This window comes from Cupressus sempervirens, chromosome 9 (genome assembly GCF_028749045.1).
Source record: "Cupressus sempervirens isolate cs-2001-9-10 chromosome 9, ASM2874904v1, whole genome shotgun sequence".
Lineage (NCBI taxonomy): Eukaryota > Viridiplantae > Streptophyta > Pinopsida > Cupressales > Cupressaceae > Cupressus > Cupressus sempervirens.
The window spans coordinates 550,949,002-550,973,125 of record NC_143126.1 but is presented as its reverse complement, the minus strand read 5'-3'; the positions used below and the strand labels follow the sequence as shown (position 1 = coordinate 550,973,125).

The 24,124-nt window shown below is 34.5% G+C and overlaps 1 long non-coding RNA gene and 1 pseudogene across 5 annotated transcripts in view; both read left to right on the top strand.

Annotated features, from left to right (window-relative positions):
- Positions 1-22,481, top strand: part of LOC149539828 (uncharacterized) — a 35,976-nt gene extending 13,495 nt beyond the window's left edge. For 3 of the 5 annotated variants that reach the window (XR_016356307.1, XR_016356310.1, XR_016356308.1), the window contains exon 5: positions 22,068-22,481. This is a non-coding gene — a long non-coding RNA (uncharacterized LOC149539828). The remainder of the gene's footprint in view (positions 1-22,067) is intronic. The other 2 variants (XR_016356311.1, XR_016356309.1) reach the window with 2 other exon arrangements.
- Positions 14,140-16,110, top strand: LOC149539829 (uncharacterized; annotated as a pseudogene).
- Positions 22,482-24,124: the final 1,643 nt, after the last annotated feature.

Below are 24,124 nucleotides of genomic sequence, written 5' to 3'. Positions count from 1 at the left end.
CCAAATGTATTTCATAATGGTTGTGTGAGACAGTGAACAAGAGCTCCTATTTTTGTAAAACTTCAGAGCAGAATCTATGCCTTAGATCATTACAATAACATAGGGCCATCATAATGCATGGAACAATGACATTATCTTTCTTCATGTTTTGGTTGCATCTTAAATCCTTCAAATATTTGACATTATAGTATGCTTGGGAAAATGTTACAGTAGAACATAGTCCAAATGCGTGTTCATCTTTATTATTTTTAACTTAATATCTATCTCATCAATATGATGAATTTTTCCCAAAGGGTATTCTTAAAAAATGTCACTTAGCCTCTTTCTTGATCCATATTTTTGCAAGATAGATTACTTTGACAAATTCCAAGAGCCAAATATGGAGAATGTGAAAGTACTGGTTGGAGCCCAACTTAATTGTCTAAGTTTCTTATCCTTGACTTGGTGGTGGTACTAATGAAAAATGATACATATGTTGCAATATAATCATGATCTTGACATATTCAATAGAACACAATGTCATTCCATCAACATATGAGATAAAGCTCTTCACTCACAAAACCAACAACTCTCTCCACTTGTAATCTCTTGAGAATAATTCATAGATCTGACCATTAGATCTCCTTTCTCCTTAGTTGATTGCAGATCCTTGATCATGGATTTTACTTGCATTTAGACTCATTATGATGATGATTTCTAGATTGGTGTTTAACTATCTCTATATCACGGGTGTAATCTGTCATCCCAATATACACAATCAATTTTTCAGTATTACAAGATGTCCAAGTTCCATATCTTTTCATCTTATACACCACATCATTCCCTATGTGATGGGGTAGCTCTCGATATCAAAAGTTCACGAATATTATCTAATGAATCTCATATCCCTTCATTTATTTTTGATGATCTTAGGAACATTTGGTGATATTACTAGATTTACAGCCTTATCATGGACATAGCTTTAATAGATTTGTGTACAGTGCGTAGGTAACCATATAGGCGTTAAAGACATTTCTATAAAACCATCTCTGTCCTCTTTCGCTCCTTGTCCTAAGTGTGTTTCAAATCATAAGCTCTTTGTTGAGTTGCATTGTTAATATAATGAGTAGACTATTGCTTACTGAGTCATTGTTTCTAATCACCAAACGTATGATGGGTTGATGATGATTTTCTTCCTTCCTAGCTACTTTTAGCACCTATTCACATTACATTTGGCTCATACTTATCTATTGCCTTAGAAACTACCAAGTCTATCTTCCTACATACTATTTCTTTCATCCCATGCACTTTGACTTCATATGAAGAATGGGTCACTCCCTTTTAAGAAGTTTCTTTTTTTTTGTTGTCTAGCGAGCCATAGAAACTTCTCCCTGCTTTGTCTTAGTATCCGAACAGGCCTTAGAAAATTCTCTCAGTTAAATCTTTCATAATAGACAGATTATATGATCACTATAATCACTATGCCATTGGGTTTCAGACTGGTCATAACCAATACCAATCATGACTATACCTCTGGATGGGATAATAATTCAGAATACATATGAATGAGCATTATCCTTGGGTGTTCTTTTATTTGTGTATCCTTATGTAGTTGAGGGTTTCAAGTATCTCTTCGCAACCTTCACAATTTGTTGGTTGCTTCTAGCATATGGCGAATTTCCTTGTTCCTCATGTATAGCTATCGATTTCCTTCAGATACGATGCTAGATGGCTTCTTACTATGGTCTATCAAGTTCTGGAACACATACCCAATGGGAGAGGAGATATCAGGTAGTCATGAGAGTCTTTGTTCAAGCCAGTCTCATCGGGTTAGGATGACACCCCAAATACCACCAGCGTACTTCCTCTTTCACGAGCCCAATTATATCATTTGATTGAGGACATAGCTTACATTGATTCATCAACCATGCATTGAAATTTTTGTGGTGAGGCAACAACGAGAAGAATATTTGAAATAACTTGATCATTTCCAAGTGTCTCGAGATGGGTGTTCAAGTCTTGTAGTAATAACTTGTTTTCACAACTTTTGGATTTACTTTGTTGTTGGTTTCCTTTCCTTTTTTGATTATCATTACAAATAATTGTTGGATTATATGCGTTCGATTGGGGCTACGTCCATTCTTTCTGCTCATAGGGATTTTCCTCCCACATTTTCCCAGTGACCAATTTGCTTCTGCTCCAGAACTTTGGTTATTCATTTGATTAGGTCTTTCACTATTTGTGGAAGAACATCCATATGCTAGAAATGGAGGTGAGACCCTCCAGTCATGATTAAATACTAACAATAATGTTCATTATAAAGTCATCTAGAAAATTTGCAACAAGATCAGTCGGGCTTGTGAATTACATCGTGAGCAGGCAAACTATGTTCTACATCGTGAGCAGCCAGTAAGGTAAACCATAAAATAAGTTCTACAAATTCTTAGTGTAAATATTTTCTATTGTTGATTTAACAAGTTCTAAAATCAAATATCTGATCTAGCATCTCAACAAGTTCCAAAATCAAATATCTGATCTAGCATCCCAGTCGTAACACTGCTCTGATACCATGTTAGTGAAATAGGATCTATAACTTGTAATAGCACTTGTGAATATTTATGTGTTTTCCAAGTTACTATTCCAATGAATATATATATGATATAAAGAGGCATGCCTCTTGAAGAGACATGTCTACTTAATATATTAACTTATATTAGTTATAGTTATAACACAATTAATATACTCTCAATATATTATAATGATATATATATATATATATATATATATATATATATATATATATATATATATATATATATATATATATATATATATATATATATATATCACTCTTAATATAAGTTAATTATTCCATATATAACATTTTCATATATTATATATCTCATATATATAATATAATTTATCCGACAGAATTATAACATTAACAGGGACTGATCAGGCTCCACACTAAACAACAATCTCCCACTTGGAGACTGATCTTGTAGCTATGCCGCTACTCCATGAGGCTCCCACTAGATCAAACCACCCTAGACTCTGTTGTTCTTTTAATCATGTTCAGTCTAGAAGACCAACCAAAGCTGAAGAGGAATTCAGCTTCTCACTTGTTACTACCTTTGTAAACATATCTGTTGGATTTTCATTTGTATGTATCTTGTCCAACTTTAACTGTCCATCATCCAAAACTGACCGAATGAAATGGTATCGTAACTGAATGTGTTTGGCCTTTGAATGTAGAGCTGAATTCTCGGCAAGATGAATGACACTCTAACTATCTATAAACAAATAATTATCCTTTTGAGGATGTCCCAATTCTTCCAAGAAGAACTGAAGCCATATCATCTCCTTGGTTGCCTTTGTAGCAGCAACATACTCTGCCTCTGTAGTGGATAAAGCATTAACCTTTTGTAACCTAGAAACCCAGCTCACAGCTGCGCCACCAATAGTAAATACATAACTTGTAGTACTCTACTTAGTATCAATATCCCTTGCCAAATCGTAGTCAACATAGCCTTGTAAATCAGTAGTGGAGCCCCCAAAAGTGTAAACACTTATTGGATGTTCCTCTCAAATATCTGAGAATCCATTTGACTGCATTCCAATGCTCAATTCCTGGATGACTCATATACCTGCTAACAACTCTTATTGCTTATGAAATATCTGGCTTGGTACATACCATAGTATACATCAAGCTTCCTACAGCTGAAGCATAGGGTATCATGGACATCTTATCCTCCTCTTTTTGTGTCTTGAGACACATCTCTTTAGTCAACTTCAAATGACCAGGTAAAGGTGTGCTGACAGCTTTAGCATTCTCCATAGAGAAACGTTGCAACACCTTCTCAACATAATCAGCTTGAGATAGCGTCAATTTTCTATTCTATCTTTGCAAATCTTCATACCAAGGATTTGTTTTGCTGCCCGAAATCCTTCATAGAAAATGTATGTGCTAACTAGCGTTTCAGCCCCTTAATATGATCCATGTTAGACCCAGCTACAAGCATATCAACATATAAACATAAAATTATGTAGCTATCATCATCCAATCTCTTAAAATAAACCTCAATGATCTAAATGACACCTGCTATAGCCATGCTCATGCATAAAACTTTCAAATTTCAGATACCATTGTCGAGGTGCTTGCTTCAAGCCATATAAACTTTTTTTTAATTTGCACACTAAGTTCTCCTAACCTTTGACTTCAAATCCCCGTGGCTGAGCCATATATATTTCTTCATCCAAATCACCATGAAGGAAGGCTATTTTAACATCAAGCTGCTCCAAATGCAAATCTTTAGTAGCCACAATTTTAAAAACAGTACGAATAGAAGTCATCTGAACAACAAGAGAAAATATCTCATCAAAATCAATACCTTTTTTCTACGCAAATCCTTTTACAACTAACCTGACTTTAAACTTTTTCTTACCTTCTTCCTCTTTTTTTAACCTGTAAACCTACTTATTTTGTAAAGCTCTTTTACTTGTAGGCAACTTGCATAAATCCCATGTCTTATTCTTTAGGAAAGAGTCCATTTCATCTTTTATTGCAGACTCCCACTGAATCTTAGTATCCACTTGCATAGTTTCATCATAACATTTAGGTTCACCAACATCAGTAAGTAAAATAGAATACAAAGAGGGAGAACATCTTTCTGGAGGTCTAATTTGCCTTGTTGACCATCTAACATTCACTAGTGTGTGTGGTATTTGTTGTTGCAATTCTTGCACATCATGAGGAATTGCTGCAACATCATATTTTGGAGTATCATCCATCACTACATAATCATCTTCTTTTTCTCATGTTGCTGCAACAAATCTTTGTACAACACTTTCTTATTGAATATGACATCCTTGCTTCTTACAATTTTATGATTTTCAAAATCCCAAAGCCTATAATCAAATTCATTAATGCCATATCCAACAAATACACATTTCTTTGACTTAGCTTCCAACTTGGTTTTAGTTTCAAAATCTATGTGAGGAAATGCTTCACAACTAAAAGTTTTGAGAAAAGAATAACTCACCTTCTTACCAGTCTGTTGCCCCACTTTCCACCCTGTAACCATTTTGCAAAAGTGAAAAATTTTGCATTTAAGTTAAGCCTAAGTATGTTTGGGTCTAGTTTTAATTTTTCTTAGGTGAAAAGAGTCTCCATTAAATTTTCCATCTTTCCCTTCTCCCACATTTCATGGTTGGGTGGTTTTCCTGGACGTTGTGAGTTTATGGGTAGCTTAGTACCTAATTCGATGGGGATTCTCGCAACATGTGAAGGTTATTCACAAAGTTGGGCTTGTTTGTTGCTTATCATGTTTTCAATGAAAGAAAGAAGCTTTCAGAAAATCGAGCATCGCCTTCTCCTCAGCGAGTTTTCTACCCATGAAGGCGATTTTCCATGAAGAACAATAAATGATGTTTACGGGCCTATATAAGAAGATGATGAGCTATTTAATGGAAAATTCCTATTTTCATTAGAATATTCTATCTTGGGAAATATTTAGGATTCAACACAATGCTCAGAATCATCTTAAGTGGAAAACTGAGAAATGACTTCTCCTTGGCAGGCTTTGGACCCATGAAGTCTGTTTTCCGCCAAAGGCAATTGTAAAGGAAAGAAACAAAGAAGTGGGCCCCTTTTCGAATTTCGTAGTCCTTTCAAGATTTTCCAAACTCAAAGGAAATATTAACTCAAAGGATAAAGTTAAAAGGAAAGCGTTGGGTGGAAAAATGAGAATCGTCTTCTCCTCAACAGGTTTTCAACCAATGAGGACAATTCTCCACATTCAAGAGAAAATTAACTTTGTAAGTGGATTGGGCCCACAAATTACACACAAAACATCTTAAGATGATAATGGAAACAATCTAACCATTGTGGGAAAGATATTCTGAACAGAATTCAATTAGGTGGATATTTCCTTATGGGTTACTCTGTTCATAATTCTCCGAAACTTAATCAGAAACGAAAAAGTATGAAAGAAAAGTTACTGTTGGGCCAACGGAAATAGTAAAAAGACACCACAATATTCGTTAGAAGCTCCTACATTTACTATTTCAACGGATTTATCCTTTAATTCATTTGTGTGGTGCAAATACTGAAGATCAACGGATGAATTGAGACTCCTATATAGATGGAAACGTAACAGTTATTCAAATTATCGCTTTTTCTTGAACTGTTATTTTGTTAAATATTACAACGCTTTCAAATACTCTGTATTTGCAAATTCAATATCCTGTTATTCATCTAGATTCAAAATTTCAATTTATTTCATTCTTAGACAGAATGGCAACCAGATTTGCGAGGTTTGATGGGCTAAATGGAATCAAGTCCACATTGTAGAATTTCATAGATACTTCACTCCATTTTTATGATATGCAAGATTTCCAAAGGAGGTTGAAGTCGAAGCCAATTCATCCCATAACTGAGAAGCTTTGAGAAAGTGGACTAGTGGAGGCAATTGGTTTCTCGGTGGTAGTCCAAGCTCCATAATTGATTTATGAATGCATAAATCACTACAATCTAGATACTAGACAGATTGTGTTACTTGATCATATAGTATTAATCTCCATTGATAGGCAAACTGTGGTGAATTGCCTCCGACTTCTAGAATGGGAGGAGTTTCCAGACTTGACAGTAGGAGGAGCAATCTCTGAGTTCTCTGTGAAGAAGATGGTGTGGAGGAAGGAAATTATACAATCTTGGTTTCAAAAGCCGTGGAGCTCCAAGAGTAAGGTGCCCAAAACTCTATTTGGTACTAACCATAAACCCGAGATTGTAGACATTCTAGTTCTCCTGCAAAGACTGAAAGGTGAGGTAGAGGCTCTAAATTTCATTGAACAATATTTCTTTCTGGTATAAGTTATTTGTTTAGAGACACAATATATTGATTGGGCTCATGAGGTAAGTGAAAATATTTTCAGATCTCTCAGTGCCGCGAAGTTCTACAACACTTTCTATATGTCTTCCTTTCTGATTTACATGCTAGCATCTCTACAGTAATGGCCGGGCCTTCCAAGAATAGAAAACTTTCCTGATGATGTGAAGTGTTATGAGTTTTATCCATGTTTGCAATTGCAAAATAGTTATGCGGAGTATGTCAAAGTTAATGACACATTCACAATGAGAATTTGTAGGGAACTCCAAGGATGCCCAGAGGAGATTTAGCCCCGAGGCAATGGCAGCTATTAGTCAGTTCAGAAGCTATTTTATCTAGTTCTCATCTTTCTCATATTTGCGTCTTGCAGCTTTTGATGGATTCCCCTTGAAGCTGCCTAGGTATCCGAGCAACATGATCATGTTGATAGAGATTGTGAGGCAGGCGGTCCATGTGAATGTGCTAAGTAGAAGCTTGAAGAAGAAGGGACATGGGTTCCTTATGAAAGTAGGAGCTTATAGTTGCGAGTCCCACTTTGATGCAAAGAATATGTTACAAAGTGTTCGAGATGAAATACAATTTGGAGATGTATGAAGTCTTGAGACCTATGCTTGATCCAAATGGATATGCTAGGGATGTGTTGCAGATTGGGAGTGTGATCAAACACATTACCACTGTTGAAGACTATTGGGTGGATTGTAAAGATGAATTTGAAAGTTGAGATCGTGCTTTTGCCAGGCTCACAATGGAGCAAATAAAAACATATAATAGCAATCTTAATGTTGAAGGATTGGAGGATGATGGGCAATATATGTATAGTAATACATATTTGACTAAGTTAAGGAACACTCCTATCATTTTGGAGCCTTATGAGAATGTTGAGGAAGATTTAGACACTATGATGTCCCAAATCATCAAAATAACTAGGAAGTGGGTCGAATGGACTGCCAAAAGAAGTCGAAGTAAAGGCACCATTGAAGCTTCTCCAGTAGCTACAACTCCCTCTTCCTCCCAGAGTGCTACACTAGGCATAACACTAGCTATCACTCAAGGACCAACTCAACCTTTGGGAGGAGGTGACCAACCTCCAGACAAGAGCATTCCCATAGCTAAGACTTGTCATGATGGTTGCCTCCCAGTTATTGAAACCCAAAATGGTGTTGAAGAGAAGAAGATGGAGGAGCCAAAGGATAGTGTTGTTACCTTAGTTCCCTCTCCTCATGTTACACCAGTTCCCTCTCCTCATGTTACACCAGTCCCCTCTCCTCATTATCGCCTAGTTCCACCAGGAAGTGCTACACTTTTGCAACCAAGTGGCTCCCCAATACAGATAGTAGATTTGGGAGATGGAAGGAGCAGTAGTAGTGAATCTACTGAATTTGATGAGGCAATGAAGAAAACCTCAGACCTGGAGAAAGGCTAGAGCTCTTCCAAACTCATTTCTCAAGCCCCAAAGAATCACTTCTCTTCAATTGCGATGACAATCACTCCAGTTAAGAAGAAGATTTTTAGCATAGAATCACTTGGGATGTTCTCCAAAGTGATAGGCACTGATTCCTGGTTAGAGGATACTCTGGAGAGAAAGAGAAAAAGGAAAGATGAAAGTACCCCCACCAAGGATACCATATCCCTTGCAGTTCGTTTTGGATCTGCATTAACCAAGGTAAAGAAGTAGAAAACTTAGTCTATACTTGGGCAAGATCCAAAAACAGGGCACCTAACAATGGAAATAGCTAAGCCCAACAAAGAAGGAAGAATTGAAGATATGATTGCTGATGATTTTACTTTGCACTCGGTGGACCTTGGAGAGGCTAGATATGACACCAAGGTTGGCTTGTGGAAGTCAACCAATGAAGTAATTGAGGGACAATTGGAAAACTTGAAGTTATCAAAAGCTAGGGTGAAGGCTGAGATAGAAGAATTGAACAGATTCATCAGACAATTGGTCACTCCATTGGCAACTATCTCCGGAGTATCAGTAACAAGAAATCCTACTGCTGCCGAAGTTCAAGCTCTTATCTCTCAACTTCAAGAAGATAGGCACTTTGGTCAAATTGGTAAAGACTAGATTGGGAAGCTCAAATTAGAGGGAGTCGCTATTATAGAACAAATCGGCAATGTTATCTTAAGATTAGAAATAGAGAAGGATAACATCTTAGCAAATAGCAGTACTCTAGCCGGAGAAAGAGTGAAGTGCGAAGATTGTATCTCTTTTGAAGATGATCATTCAAATGAAGGCAAAGAAAGCGTTGAAGCAAAAATCTTGCCAAAGGGAGACGAACCTCTATTTGAATGGCTTTAGAGCAGTTCAAGTTAGAAATGATCTTATTAGCAAAAAAAGGACTTAAGGAAACAAAGGATAAAGTGAAGAAGACCCAAGAAAGAGGATTTGAACTTATGAAGAGGCTACATACAAATTCACAGAATAGTGGCCAAGGGAAAGCACTCATTGGAATAAACATCATGAAGGAGAATTTCTCAAAATTCTTAGATAGTTTGACTGATGTATCTTCCAGTAATCAAAACAGAGTTGTGGAACTCCAAAAACTTAGGGGAGGCATACATGTGGCCATGGAGGAATTGCCAAATCAATTAAATGCTACGAAGTAGTTGTCTAGGGAACATTCTAAGTGGCTCTTGAGATACACCAACATACACGTGCCTAGGCATGAAGAGCTAATTCCAATCATAGTTGATGCTAAGGCCTATAGAAAAAAAGCAGAAAAGGGGAAGAAGACTAAGTGATTCACATCCCTCCCCTTTTCATTTTCTTATGTAATTATTGCAATTCGACAAACTGGTTTCTTACCATTTGTCATTCTTTGAGAAGATGAACCGATTGAACTTCTATTGCAATGGTCATCTCGGAATCCTATATGTATGAAATTGAAAGATTAATAAAAAGTTGGCAAATTTTTGGTGTGAAGTACTTGATGTTGCAGAGTCAATTGAATGGTATTTTGTATCAACTATTTTCTATTCCATTTCTGTTAGTTGTAGTTATATGTTTTCTCTTTTGTCTGGATTGAAGCAAGGAAAGAACAAAGTTTCATTCCCCTGTTTCAAGGCAGTGAACAAAAGTGATAAATATTGTCATTGCATGTTCAATGAGGAATCCCGTAAATGTTTTTCCCTTAACTTCTCCTTTGCATTTTAGATCCTAGTTAATTCAATTAAATAGTAGTTGTTATGATATTAAGCTTTGTGAGTTCATAAGATGTGTGGGTTCATAAACTTAATCAATTTTTCAAAAATCTTTTTTTTGCCTAAGTTAGATCCTGTTTAGGTCTGGCTTGGTTTTACCTCTTCTATTCTCGGGTCAAGAACACACCCCCATATTAGTTTTAGAAATAAAACATAATTCATTGTAAATCTACCATAGGGAGTTGTACCTATCAATTCAGAGAGAAGCCAGTCTATCCATAAGTGGCTTTTCAATTGTTTGTAATCAGATTTTGTTCATAATTTGGGCGTTCAAGAGTCATAGTCAAAGAGGAACAAATCTGTTTACCAACACAGTCCATGCTTCCTTTGGTTTCTTTGGAATACCACAACCCAAAGGAGTAGAGGGACCTCTATTAATCAAATATACAACAGTATTGATAGCCTCCGCCCACATGTGTAAGGGCAACCCAACATGCAACCTCATGCTCCTTGCATGCTCCATTACAGTCTTGTTCATGCGTTCAACCACTCCATTTTCCCGTGGAGTCCTTGGAATAGTTTTCTATCCATAAATACCATTAGTGGAGCAATAATCTTCAAATTCATGATTGCAATACTCATTGCCATTATCAAATCTGAGACATTTTAATTTCTTACCAGTCTCATTTTCAACTAAGCATTTCCATTTCTTAAAAGTTTGAAATACATTAGATTTTTGTCTAAGAAAATAAACCCATACCTTTCTTGTTGCATCATCAATAAATGTAACATAATAATGAGAGCCGCCAAGGGAAGATACCTGAGCCGTCCCCATACATCGGTATGCACAAGCTTTAATTTCTTCTTTTTGTTTTGCTTCCCAATCTTCACAAAACTCACTCTCATTTGTTTTCCATACACACAACTTTCACAGAAATCCATATTAACACATTTTAGATCTAGTAAAACTTTCTTTGAATGAATTACTTTCATGCCTTTCTCACTCATGTGCCCAAGTCTGTTGTGCCACAGCGCTGTATCAGAATTTACAACAGCTATTTGTTCTCCCTGCTCAACTGTAGCAACTGTTCTTGAACATTTATTTTTCTCTGAAACAATTAAAGTAGAAGGAACAATATGACCTGTACAAAGATATAAGGTGCCTACTTTCACGTTTTTTGCTACTACAAGGGAACCTTTTGAAACCTTCCAATTTTTATCATTAAAAGTAACTACACAACCCTCATCACCGAGTTGCCCTGCTGAAATTAAATTTCCACTCAGCCTTGGAACATGTCTTACCTCATGTAGTAGCCAATGATTCCTATTCTGCAACTTAATCTTAACTTTTCCCTTTCCAACAATCTGGCAGAGTTCATAATCTCCCAAATAAACAAGTCCAAAATCCCCTTGGACATAATCAATGAAATAACCTCTATAAGGTGTAGCATAAAATGAAGCACTAGAATCTAAAACCCATGAATTGTCAACACTTTCTAAGGATAGAAGCAAAACATCCTCTTCGAATTTGTTACTTACCACATTTGCCTCCTTGTCTCCATTTGGTTTATCTCCTTCATTTTCCTTACGATTTCAACAATCTTTCCTTTGATGCTCTAGTTTCCCATAGTACCAGCAATCGTTCGGTCCTCTCGATTGAAACCTCCTCCCCTTTGACTTTCCTCTTGATTTCTCACGATTTTTAAAATTATTTCCTCTCTTTGTTATTCTGCCTCGACTTTGTGCGTTCAAAACACTTCTTGATGTAGATTTACCTGAGGTTTTCCTACTAGTTTCCTCAGTCAAAATAACACCGATCACATCATCATATTTTAGGATACTAGATCTAGAAATAGAATTACTCACAGCCATTACCAAGCCATTCCAGCTTTCAGGCAAAGAACACAAAATCAAGAGAGCCCTAATTTCTTCATCAAAATGGATACTTACAGAAGATAACTGACTAGTAATAGTATTCAACTCATTTAAATGATCCACAACAGATCCACCTTCTGCTATTTTTATATTAAATAAATGCTTCATGAAAAATACCTTATTTGAAGCGGAGGGCTTTTCATACAATTTTGCTAGGGTTTGCATCAATTCTTCTGTTGTCTTTGCTTTTGTAATATTAAATGCCACCGATGGTGCCAGACATAATCGAATGCTTCCAAGTGTCTTTCTGTCTAAAAGATCTCATTCATCATTTGACATAGATCCCTAATTCTTGGTTTTGCCTTTCAACGGCTTCCATAAATCCTTCTGATAAAGATAGACTTCCATTTGCATCTTCCATAACTGGAAGTTCTGCCCATTAAACCTGTCAACCCTCAGCTTACCCTTGTCTGCCATCGCACCCACTCAAATGTGAAACCTTCCTGCAAAAGATAATTGAAAAAAACCTTGTTTTGATACCACTTGTTAGGAATAAACCACAGACATAAATAACAATTACATGCAAATATAACCAATATCAGAAAATAATAGATCAAACAGGAAAAAAAACACAAGACACCAGGATTTAACCTGATTCACCCAATCCCTGGGCTACGTCCACCAAACAACAAGTCCAATATTATTACAATCAACCTAATTACAATCCGTAATCCCTTACAGCTCAATACCGTCGCAAGAACCAATTTTTGCATCACCTTATGAAACAATCCCTAACCCTAAGCCCTTTTATAAAAGTATTTTTATCGCTCTAGGGTTATAATTAATAATTACATGTTGGCCCAAAATCTTGATATAATAGAGCCCCAAAATTTTTTTCAAAAAATTTATGAAGTATGTACAGTACTTTCCTGATCAGTCACCACAATCTAACAATAAGGATTTGAAGCTGAGAGGTATTTTGAATCACTGCTGAGGTATAGTGATTTAATTCTGAGTTTGGTTGATTCTCCTTACTGTATTTGTCTGTTGCCGGGAGAGAATATTGTAGCTAAGAAATCAAGAACTATCATTAATTCTATTCACCACTGCTGAAAGGTTCGGTTTGGCTGAGGCATTGTATTTGGATTGAATTAATAAATACATTCTGGCTGAAGCTCTCCAATTCTATATATTCAGTTACTGGGGAGGCATCATTACTGAAGCTTGATTACAATATATCTGCGATCACTACTGGGGGTTATTTATTAATTATATCTGAGATCATTGCTTGGAATTTGTGGTACAAACAAGGCTGCAATTACCAATTGCAGCAGAGTTTTCGTCTAATTCATACCTGCGATCAACCTTACAGGGTCTCCATCCAATATCTGTGGCTACGGTTAAGCATTGTCAGGTAGCATTTGGGTTTTACCAAACCTGTGATTGAATATACAGGGGCTGCATTTGGATATTCTGGCCTGTGTTTCACGTCTAGAGCCCTGCAATTTGAAATATAGGGCAGTGTTTGATTTTAAGGGACCTGCGATCTCTATGTTGGATGCTGCACTCATTATCAGGGGCCTGCAATTCATTGGCAGGGGCTGTCATTAGCGACGAGGGGACTTGCAAATTGATTTGAAGGGCTGTGAGAGGGCCGCGGGCATAACTTGGAGCCCTGCGTATGGTCTGGAAGGAGTCTAGGGTATGCTCACTCAGTTTTGGAGCTGCACGTTGAGAATGGTCAAGTCTTAATGCATATCATCTGTAAACAGGTTCCTTGTATGCAATTTAATTTGGAATAAGTTCATTTCAGTACTGTATTTACTTTCCATCAAATAATTTTGCAGAATTAAGAATTGCCTTGGCTTTGCATTTCTTTTACTATTATTATTATCAAAGAAGAATTAAACATAAGCAATACTTACGATCGACTACATCAAAAGAGAATATTAAAATATATTTGCATTTTCAATCACATTGCTGGAGAGTTCATTTGCCAAGTGTTTGACAAAATACCCAACTATCTGATGGGTGTGAAAAATTGGTGAAATCGGAGTTGTCCAAGTGGTAACCAGGTCAGGGTTATTACAATCTATGAGACAATAAAAAATTTAAGCCAGTTTGTTATACATTTGGTATTGTGATTATGACTGGACACTTTTGTTTCCCTTAGATGCCAGTTGAATTCTGAGATAAGCAACATAACTGTATATATTTTTAGAGACTATACATTTAGTTTCAGATAATAGTATTCATGAGAAAAATTGGAATTGGCAGAAACCCTACATTTAAAAAATGCGACCCAGCAAGAGCAGTTTTTGAAGTAGAGGATTTTGCAGGTCACTATTGTGATGTTGATGCAGTGCTTTGTAATGTTCAGATTATTAATCTTATAGTAATTCTCGTATTCATTTTCCTATAATTTATTTAATTTTATAGGAAAATACTCTAGGTGTTCAATTTAAAACCATTGGCATGCAAGCAAACAGGTAATAATCAAATTAGTTGAAAGAGTCAAACTAAGAAAAAATAAAAAATGATTTAAATCTGAAGTATAACGTTGCAGGTTTGTTCCTATTTAGGGACAATATTAGTAAGAGAATAGTGAATACTAAATATTATCGACTATTATTTTGATTAAGTCAAAGAATATGGAGCAAAATTAAGTCTAGCACAAATGCTAGATGATCCACAAACACTCAAATTTTTTATCACATTTAATCATATCTATTTGATAATTGAGAATCCACTATTCAATCCTTCAATGTTACATTTAATTGCTAAGTTACCATATTCGCTACAGAAAGCTGAAAGTTGAAATTTGATTCGCCCAAATTCGTAGTCGGTTTGCATTCGTGTCAAATTCACCATTTTCCTGGTGAATTCTCTACGGCTTCATAAGTTCAAACCCTGGTCGACTTTGTGGGAATTTAAATCAAATTTGGTTTAGGTAAAACGAGCCTGGGCAGAATTTCAACGACTTCATTGTGAATTTGGGAAATGACAACTTTTTTGTGGACTTTTCAACAGTTCAATAAAGCACTTTTTTTCTTCGTTTTACCTAAAATGACATCGTTTTGGGCTTTTATGCTACAGCAGACCTAAAATGACATTGTATTCTAAGTTATTAGCATAGTGGTGTATGAACTTATTTGCTGCAGCATATGTGTACATATTTAAATAAAAATAAAAAATAAAAAATCTTGTAATCCGAACCCAGCCCAAATTTTTTAAGTGAATTTCGAACCCACATCTGAACCAGAATCCGAATTGGCAACATAGTTTAATTGTCAATTCAAATTTGAATTATAATTCAGGACACTCACCAATACACCTGTTGATTTTTAACCACGACATACACAAATTACAGAATATCGTCACACTTCCTCAAATTTTTGGCAAAATTACATATCTATGCATTCTGGAGGATGTGGGACCAATGAGTCTTTAAATTGCAAATGGCCCTTGGGGAAAAAATATTGTAGAAGTGAAAGTAGAAATCACATAAAAAGGAGCCCTGTGATGCTCATTGCCAAATAGAATTTAAAGTGACAAAGTCCAACCAACAATATAGAAAAGTTCCAGATGAAGATGCAAGTACCAGATCAAGTTCTGTGTCAGGAATATCATATTCAGTAGGATGCATGCACCATGGTGGTGTAACTAAAAATTATAGTACAGTTACAGTTCAATCTTCTGTATGGGACTCTCCAGTACCCTCCAAGAAATGTATTTCTAGGTTCCGCCAGTGACCATTATCTCTTGAAAAGCTTACCAAAAGCATGCAAAACATTTCACAAGAGCAGGAGTCATCTTCCTTATAAAGTTTTTCAGAAGAGAATGTGCTTTTTGAGTGTGAAGCTTCATGGGATGTCCGGAAATAGGTCTTGGCAGTGTGTTTTTGCGACAGCAACATTCAGTTGTGATAGAGGAAGAATCAGAAGCAAGTTCTCTTCTAATAGAAAATAAAGATTATAGTCCATATAATGTTCCAACTGATAACATAGTTTTACCTGAATGATGGAAGGAAATCTCAGATTTGTCACCAGAAAAGTCAGCAAACTCTATCATACATGATGAAGTACTGAAAAGATTCCTTCAAGGTTTTCATTTACAAATCAAATTTATTGAACTGGAGTTTTTCAATTTTATGATTATTATTGGAGTTTTTCAGCCGTTCAATAAATTTGATTTGATTAAAAACTATTCTGAAAAACTTTGCTGAAAATTTACAAAACGAATCTATTTTCTTCACCTCTACATAAATGCTCACCTTTTGGATTAGAGTCTATAGAAGCCTTTGCAGACAAAGTTTCAGATTCAATTTTGTTTTTCAATGTTCCTTCAAATTTGTCCTTTTCACAGGCCGAGATTTTGCAGTCCTTTCAAATGTAAAACCCAAAAGGATATCATGCCAACTGACAGCAAATTTGAGAATAAAAGGACTGGTGGGCCCACTACAAATAAATTAATAATAATGCTTGGATTTATGAGGAAAGTCTAGAATGGGATAGCCTCTTCTGGAATGATTTGTTTATTGGATTTAGTGAAACAATGCCTGGTGGATCTGTTCTTTTTCCAGGGAAGACACGTTAATGAATTGTTTGAGTCGATATTTCAAGTGCTTGCTATTTTAAATTGTTTTTTAATCAAGAGTCCTCAAACCCTGTTTTGTCTAAATGAGGGGGATGCATGTTTTATAGATCTTTGGTCAAGAGTGTATGATAGTTTGGTTCCTTGTTCAATAGTGTTTGAGTAAAACTGGAGAAGATACCTGTGGGGTTCCTCAACAGAGCAGCTTTTCTTTGACATGTCTTTTAGAAATTAGAGTATTGGAAAAGTCATTTTGTATTATCAGATAACTGCTACATAGAAGTCCCTTGTGAGCTACATTTTTCACTTAAGTTTTTACCTTTCATTGTGAAAAAAAAAATTGTGAATATTCTTGGAGAATAAAGAATAATAGACTCGTGAATATAGAACCATGGGACCAAGGTGACGATCATGGAAAAATGTCATTGAAGTCTACTTTTACTTAACTCATGACAGTTGATAAAGAGGCAGTAATGGATTGAGTTACCAAGAAACTATCCCATAAATATTTAAAAGCCTCACTCTTTATCAAACAATCAATATTATTGTCTTAGGCATTGGGGTGGCATTTTTGGGTTTTTGGTGAAAGACAAAAGTCAAATTAGAAGATACGGTAAAATTCACCGGTTGGGCATGACTTTGACTTACTGTGCAAATGTAACATACACAACATACAAAATAAACATAATGATCTTTCTTCCAAATAACACATCCTCAATCCTCTTGACAGTAGCTTGATAAAACCTCTCTTTCATCTGGCCCTCTGTAAATGGGTAGTACGATGTGAGATTTAGATGAGTAGGAGTTGCCAATATCATTTTTGATTGTAAAATGTGCAAAGCTATATAGTTTCTATCTGATGTGTAGTAACTATAGGTAAGATACCACTAATTTACAGTACCTAAAAGTAAAATACCACTGATTTTACTTCCAAGTAGAATTGAACTCCAAATTTCCAAGAAACTAAATCATTTTAAGAATCAGTATAAAATTTGTGCATAACAGATGATGTTAATGGACAATGCTAAGAGTTCATAAAACATACCTGAACAGGGGGAAGTTGTATATGTCCTTATTTTAGAGTTGAGTGCTTCACATTGTGGAATCAATGTTTTAGACATAGGAGGTGACACATCAGGGATTTATGACAAGGGAAAAAGATACTTATTTTCAAATGATCAAATTGTGACAATATATGAGATTTGTTATCTTGATCATATCTGTAGTGGGGTCGCTCATTTTAGTCATGAAATGCTATACTTCTAGCAACAAAAAATGGAGAACTTATACTTGGGAAACGCTTATTTATCAGAAAATGTAAACAAGCATCACATTGTATAAGTTTTTTATAGTGCTTGTTGAGCAATTCTTGAGGACAATGTAGAAATTGCATCCTGCAATGCATAGAAATAGATTTGAAACTGTGGATATTGAGGAAGGAAATAACTTTTCTTGCTTTTAAAATTAGCTTTTCAAAGAAATACTTGAAAAGATAAATTAAATCATGGGTTAGGCTAAGCAACACTTTTTTAGAGCATGCCTAGTCACTATAACCCAAATTATATAATTGCATTCAATAAGCAAAACATATTAAAAAAATCTATTAATAAAATTTATCAAAATATAGAATTCTAGTGAAATAATTTGACATTTTATTATGAAAGCTAGAATTTGACTGCAAAAAATTAAAAAAAACCTTCCTCTGTTTTACTTTTCAGCCAAAAGAATTGTTAAGGACTTGAAAATTGGCACTATGCTTAGGCCTTGAAAATCAGAATGAAGGAACATTTGGAAACAAAACCACACAAATAAAGAATTCAAATAAGTGTAGCAATACAGAACATGGCACTTTCAAGAATTAGTGAGCTCTCAAATTTGAAACATGTGATTGTAAAGTATGTGGAGATTTGGTCATCATAAAACTCCCCGACTTTGATTTCCTAGCTACCAACAATCAATAAGAAGTCAATTTGACAATTGTCAAGTTGAGGAGACAAGAAAAAAATGTTTAAGGACTCCAATCAACCCAATCTTTGTTTTCAGACTCCAATCAGCAAAACAAAGGTTCCACTGGCAGGTGTAAAGGTAGTCTCTGAAACTCGTCAGAGCACCCTCCCCGTCTATGAAAAAATGAGAGTTGTGGAATAGGGTATGGGCCAGTGGAGCGAAAATCTCCGATTGAGAGTAATTGCGATTAATCAGCAATCGGGCATGACACTGATTTATTCTGGATAAATTCTGCAAAAATATCGATGACCGGTCAACGATTAAAATACATGACAAATTGCGATTAATTGGAAGAAAAATCATGGGTTAATCATGATTAATCGCTCTTAGAAAAAATGATGCAAAATAAAACCCTAAACTGGGCCAAAAAACAACGTTCTTTTCCTATTTAGATGTCGCTTTGTGAGCCATTCTTCATTGAGAACCGTGTTTGCTGCATCACGGATTTCGGAGAGTGGGTGTTTGTTGCGTACATGAGTTGTAGAGAAGGATCCAGAGCCGTGTTGTAGAGATGTGTTGCATACACAAGTTGTAGAGTTGTTTTTCACCATATTTGTGATGTAACAAAGGTATTTTTCTACCAGCTTTTTTGTTCCAAATAAACTTTTGTGGAATATGCAATTTTTGTCTTTCCAACCTCAGTTCTCGACTGCCAACCTCACAATCTCTATTCTTGTGGATGTAAGTTACAAGATATTTTCTTACTAGCAGTTTCAGAGAAGCCACAGATAATGATAAGTATCAAATAGTTGAAATTTCAAGTTTCAAATCTTACGTTAAGTACAACCTAGACAAACAAAACTACCTTAAAGAAATAAAAATTGTTTTGAGACTTGCAAAGAAAAGATACTAAATCAACTAATTATATGGCAACATATTAAACAGAACATCTACCCATCCCAAAAAAATCCCTACTGTCTGCTACTATTAAACAAAACCTTTTTCCCATTGTCCTGTCTGGTTCTTTAAAAAGGAGGATACTACAGTTTCCTTTATTCTATAATCAAACAACATATATGAAACAACTGCAATCCTACCAGCTTGGAGAGAGATAAAATTTGAATGATATTAGAAAACTGTTTTATAATGTATGTAATTTTCCAATGATCGATTGGCACATTGTTTATTATGTGGAAAGCTCCTCTTTCTGATGATGTTTTTCGTTGAGTCTAATTTCTTTTTGATGATATTTTATGTTGAGTCTGGTTCAAAATGTTAACTCCAAATATGATTTCAAAGAGTCTTTAAGAGTTCTAAAACAAATATAAAACATAAATTTCATTAACAATATTTATAATAAAAATAACAATAATTCTAATTGTAATAATTCAATGTTTAACTTTTTTCTTAATAATAGATTATCAAATATGATGCAAAATGAAACTCTTAACATTAAATGATGAACTACTAAGTATAATATGAATAAATACAAAATTATAGATATTTGATTTTAGATATAATATTTAATTTTTAAAAATCTTTTATGCTATTGTGGTATGTTTTTGCAATGAAATCAGTGGCATCTATATGCAATTATAAATGATGAAAATTTATTCTCTACAATCTACTAGTTAAACTCTATATTTTATTCACTCATTATATCTATGATGTATAAATGCCCCTTAATTTTTTAAAGTGACTATTCTTTATTGATTTACATCCAAGTTTTTACATCTTTTTGAAAATCCAATTTTTTTGTGATTAATTCTTGATTAAAAAATAAAATCCTACTCTTGATTTGTCAAAATTTTCCCAAAACAATTTATGCTTCTATGGTATCAAAGCGAGTGAACTATTTGACATAATGTCTTGAAAATATGTCAAGAAGATCATCAAGATTACCTAAAATGGAAATGGATGTTGGTTTTACTGGGGTGAATCTATGTTCTTATTTTTGGCTATGCATTGTCATACACATAATGGTTGTCACTTAAAATCAAAATCACATCACAGTTATATTTAAGGTTGACTAAATAGAGCCAACTGTTCATCTCACACCCTGGATTTCGTTGTCTATAGGATGGCTCATGATATATTTTTTTATCTTTTTTAGAAAGCATAACATCATTGTAGTGAAGTTTTCCAACAACCCCACATCTCACTTTGCCCTCCTGCAAGTTATCAAATCTCTTGGTCATTTCTACACATTGTTTGCAAAAGGAAGAAAATCAAATAACCAATAATAACATATAGACTTTCATATTTCTAAATTTATCTATATTCAATTACCTACATCTTATTGATGAATGCTCCAACTTTAGGATAAAGTAATCTTGCTAGATTGGGAGGCCCATCTAATTCTAGAAAGTCATATATCTTGACCTTTTGTTAATGATTATATGTCTTTTAAACTTGTTAAAGTTTCTAGTGATTTTTATGTTTACTCTAGATATTATTTTATTAAAATTTTATACCATTTAAATTTGTGTTGAATGCAAGGTGTTTTTTTTGTCGGCAAGTACAATACCGCATTTATACAAAAGTGGGATATTTGGCCTTGCTAGAAGAGGTGATTTAGGCAACTGGAAACATTTATAATGATATTTATATCAATGTTTTCTCTCTATCGCTTGAAATTTGCTTTCTGTTCTTGAAAGTTTATATGGTATCAAAAGAATTAGGGTAGTTCACCATTGTATGTTTTGTGCTCCAAACTAAGCTCTAATTGGTAGAGAATTTTTGAGTTTTGATTTGCATAACTTTTCCCAGGAAAATGGTCTGCAAAACATTGCTTAGGAAAATAGTTTGAGTTGTGATTTCTCATTGTATCTTTCACTACTTGAAGGGTGACACCTATCTTAGGATTTTGTGATCACAGACTATGACACTTGCCCATATTCCCTAACGTAAGCACCTATTAAACTTGGTGTTCATAGTTTTTTGCTTGATAATTTCTTGGTTTGGACTTAATATTGTTGCTTGAAGAATCAATAGATTTCAACACAATTGTTCAACCTAAGGATTAAATAGGTTATTTTAAAATTTTAGTGTTAATCACTAAAGTATAAATAAGAACACATCGTTGCATCAAGGAGACTAGCATTCAATTTGCATTTATTTTATTTAGTTTCTTTTGTCTAATCATGATATGGTTCTTATTTAATGCTTTTGAGTTGTTGAAAGCATAGTTTGATGTACACAGGTATAAGTGTAAATCATGGGCCCCACTATGAATGCTAGGGTGTAGGGCCTGTAAAGTATATGACATAACCAATATTCATGGTTAGTTGTGTAATGAGTCCATTAAATATGACCTTGTTGGTTGTGAACATGGAATCCTAGTTACCAATTAGTGAATTGTTATGCCATTATTGTGTACAAATTTTTATGGTCTTAGAAAGTGCTTAATGTATCAGTAGCCATCTAATGTATATTTTTTCAATAATTTTGTGTGTAATAATATGTCTAGTAATGTTTTACCTGAAGATGGTTTCAATTACATGGTTATGAGTTGACGTTGGTTAAGTAAATTAACTTGCAAATAAATATATGCATTTTTCATTCAACCATTTTAGCTCATCATGAAAATTCAAGTCATTTCATTGATGGTATTAACCATTGCTTTCTTGATTCTATTTGTAGGATTATGGGTAGGGAATCGATATGAGATTGACATGTACATTCTCTTGCAACTGAAGAGTTGATGTTTTCCTTCTGGGATTCACCCATTCTATTATTGGGAAGAATGTAGCGCTTAAATCATTTTTCTGACATAAATTCTTGAGCACTTGACTGATCATTACATATCTGTTTAAAGCAAGTGCAATCCTCTCATAGTTTCTCTTCTAGGTTATTACTTATTTGAGTGACATTTTTTTAATATGACAAATGCATTTGACTGACTTTTTAATTTGGCACCAAGAATATTTTTGAGGGGAATCCAAGTGATTTTTTTTTTATAGTTGTTATTTACTGACAACAACATTCTCATAGTTGTTGAGGTTGTCTTTTATGCTTTGAATATTGTTCAAATCCTCAAAATGATATTTTGATTCATTATTGTGTAGCTTATACATGATTGGTTGGTGTTATTTTACTTCTCAATAAAGGTTCTCCATAGTAGAATTTAGTAATTAAGAAAACTATTGTTCATTTCCATAAAAACATTGTGTGTATGATTTCTTATATCAGGCTTAATGGATTGCAGAGGAAAGAATTATATTTCATATTTTTCTTTAGTCTACAATAAAGTGCTTCATCTCCTTTGTGTTATTTTGTCATGATATTAGTCTAGATCTTTTCTCTTTTATTGTGTGCTAGAATTTCTCTTTAGGTTATTGGATCACAGAAATGCTAGGTGTCATTTGCTTTTGTTGGATCTAGGAATTAGTCCCAATTTACCAATTAATGTTGTGCAGAGGCTATTAGGTGTTTAGGTTTGGCTATGTACCAATCTATTCGTGGAAATAGGAAAGTTGTTGATGGTTACAAAACACTGCAAGGTAATTCAATGTTTGAACTGGGTATAGGATAATGTTATAACCTAATCTTTTGAGGCTAGAAATGCTTGATTGTGAACTAGTTTAAGAATTATCATTTCTATGATTATATGCTTATATGTTGTCAAAACTACAAGTTTATTGGTTGATGTATATAGGCATTCATTGCAAGAGCTGAATGGTCCATTTGTGAATATCTAGCTCTATGGTGCTCAGATTTTGAAAAAATCTACTTATTTGTTTTAGTTAGGGATCTTTTATTGAAATTCAATAATATTATTTTTTACAAGAGATTGGTTAAATATACGAGTATGAAGAAAATTTAGAATTGGCTCTAGAATATTTTGAGTAACCTACACAACTCTTTTGAGGTGAAAAAGTTAATAGTACCACCAATTAGTGCCAACTTAAAGTTGCATAGTTTGCGTCCCAACTTGAGCAACAAGTTAGTATGAAGGAAAATATTTATAAAGTTTTTTGGGATTACATATTTTCGTTGTTGATCTATCAAACAACCACAAGGCAGAGGCTATAGATATTTGGTTATTTTTGTGGGTTTTGAACAAAGTTGCTTTATAATTAATTTAAAAATAGCTAATTTTAAGTTTTGAAATCAAGCTGTTTGTAGAAATATGCACAACTAAATTTAAATTTGATGTTTTGTGTGTCACTATTGAACCCATCATTAGGGAAAAGCATAAAATCGCTATTTGAAGCAAGAAAAGAATCCACACGGTCACAACCACAAGAGTAGGGCCAAAGGGGATAACGATTAGTGAAAACTTATCATACAATAGTAATCAAGTTAGAATAGCCTGTATATTCCATGGAACTCAAATGTTACCTGCCAAATTTGTGCAACATGCAATTATCATCGACACTTCAAATCCAAAAATAAATATAATTGTTACTTCAACCCCTTTTATAATTCCTATGAGTTCAACACAAAGTTGACTTGAGAATCCCCAAGGCTTATTGGACCAAAACCTATTGGCCACAAGACATAAGCGACTAGAGAAACTACACCCCTAGGGACCTATTTGATTTAATCAAATAGGTCAAAAGGGGTAATAGGATAACCTATGACCCCTTTCGACGCATTTCATGACAACATATGTCCCTAGGGGTCCTAGGACCTTTAGGGACCTATTTGATTTGATCAAATGGGTTTCGATGGACTTCTTGACAACATATGTCCCT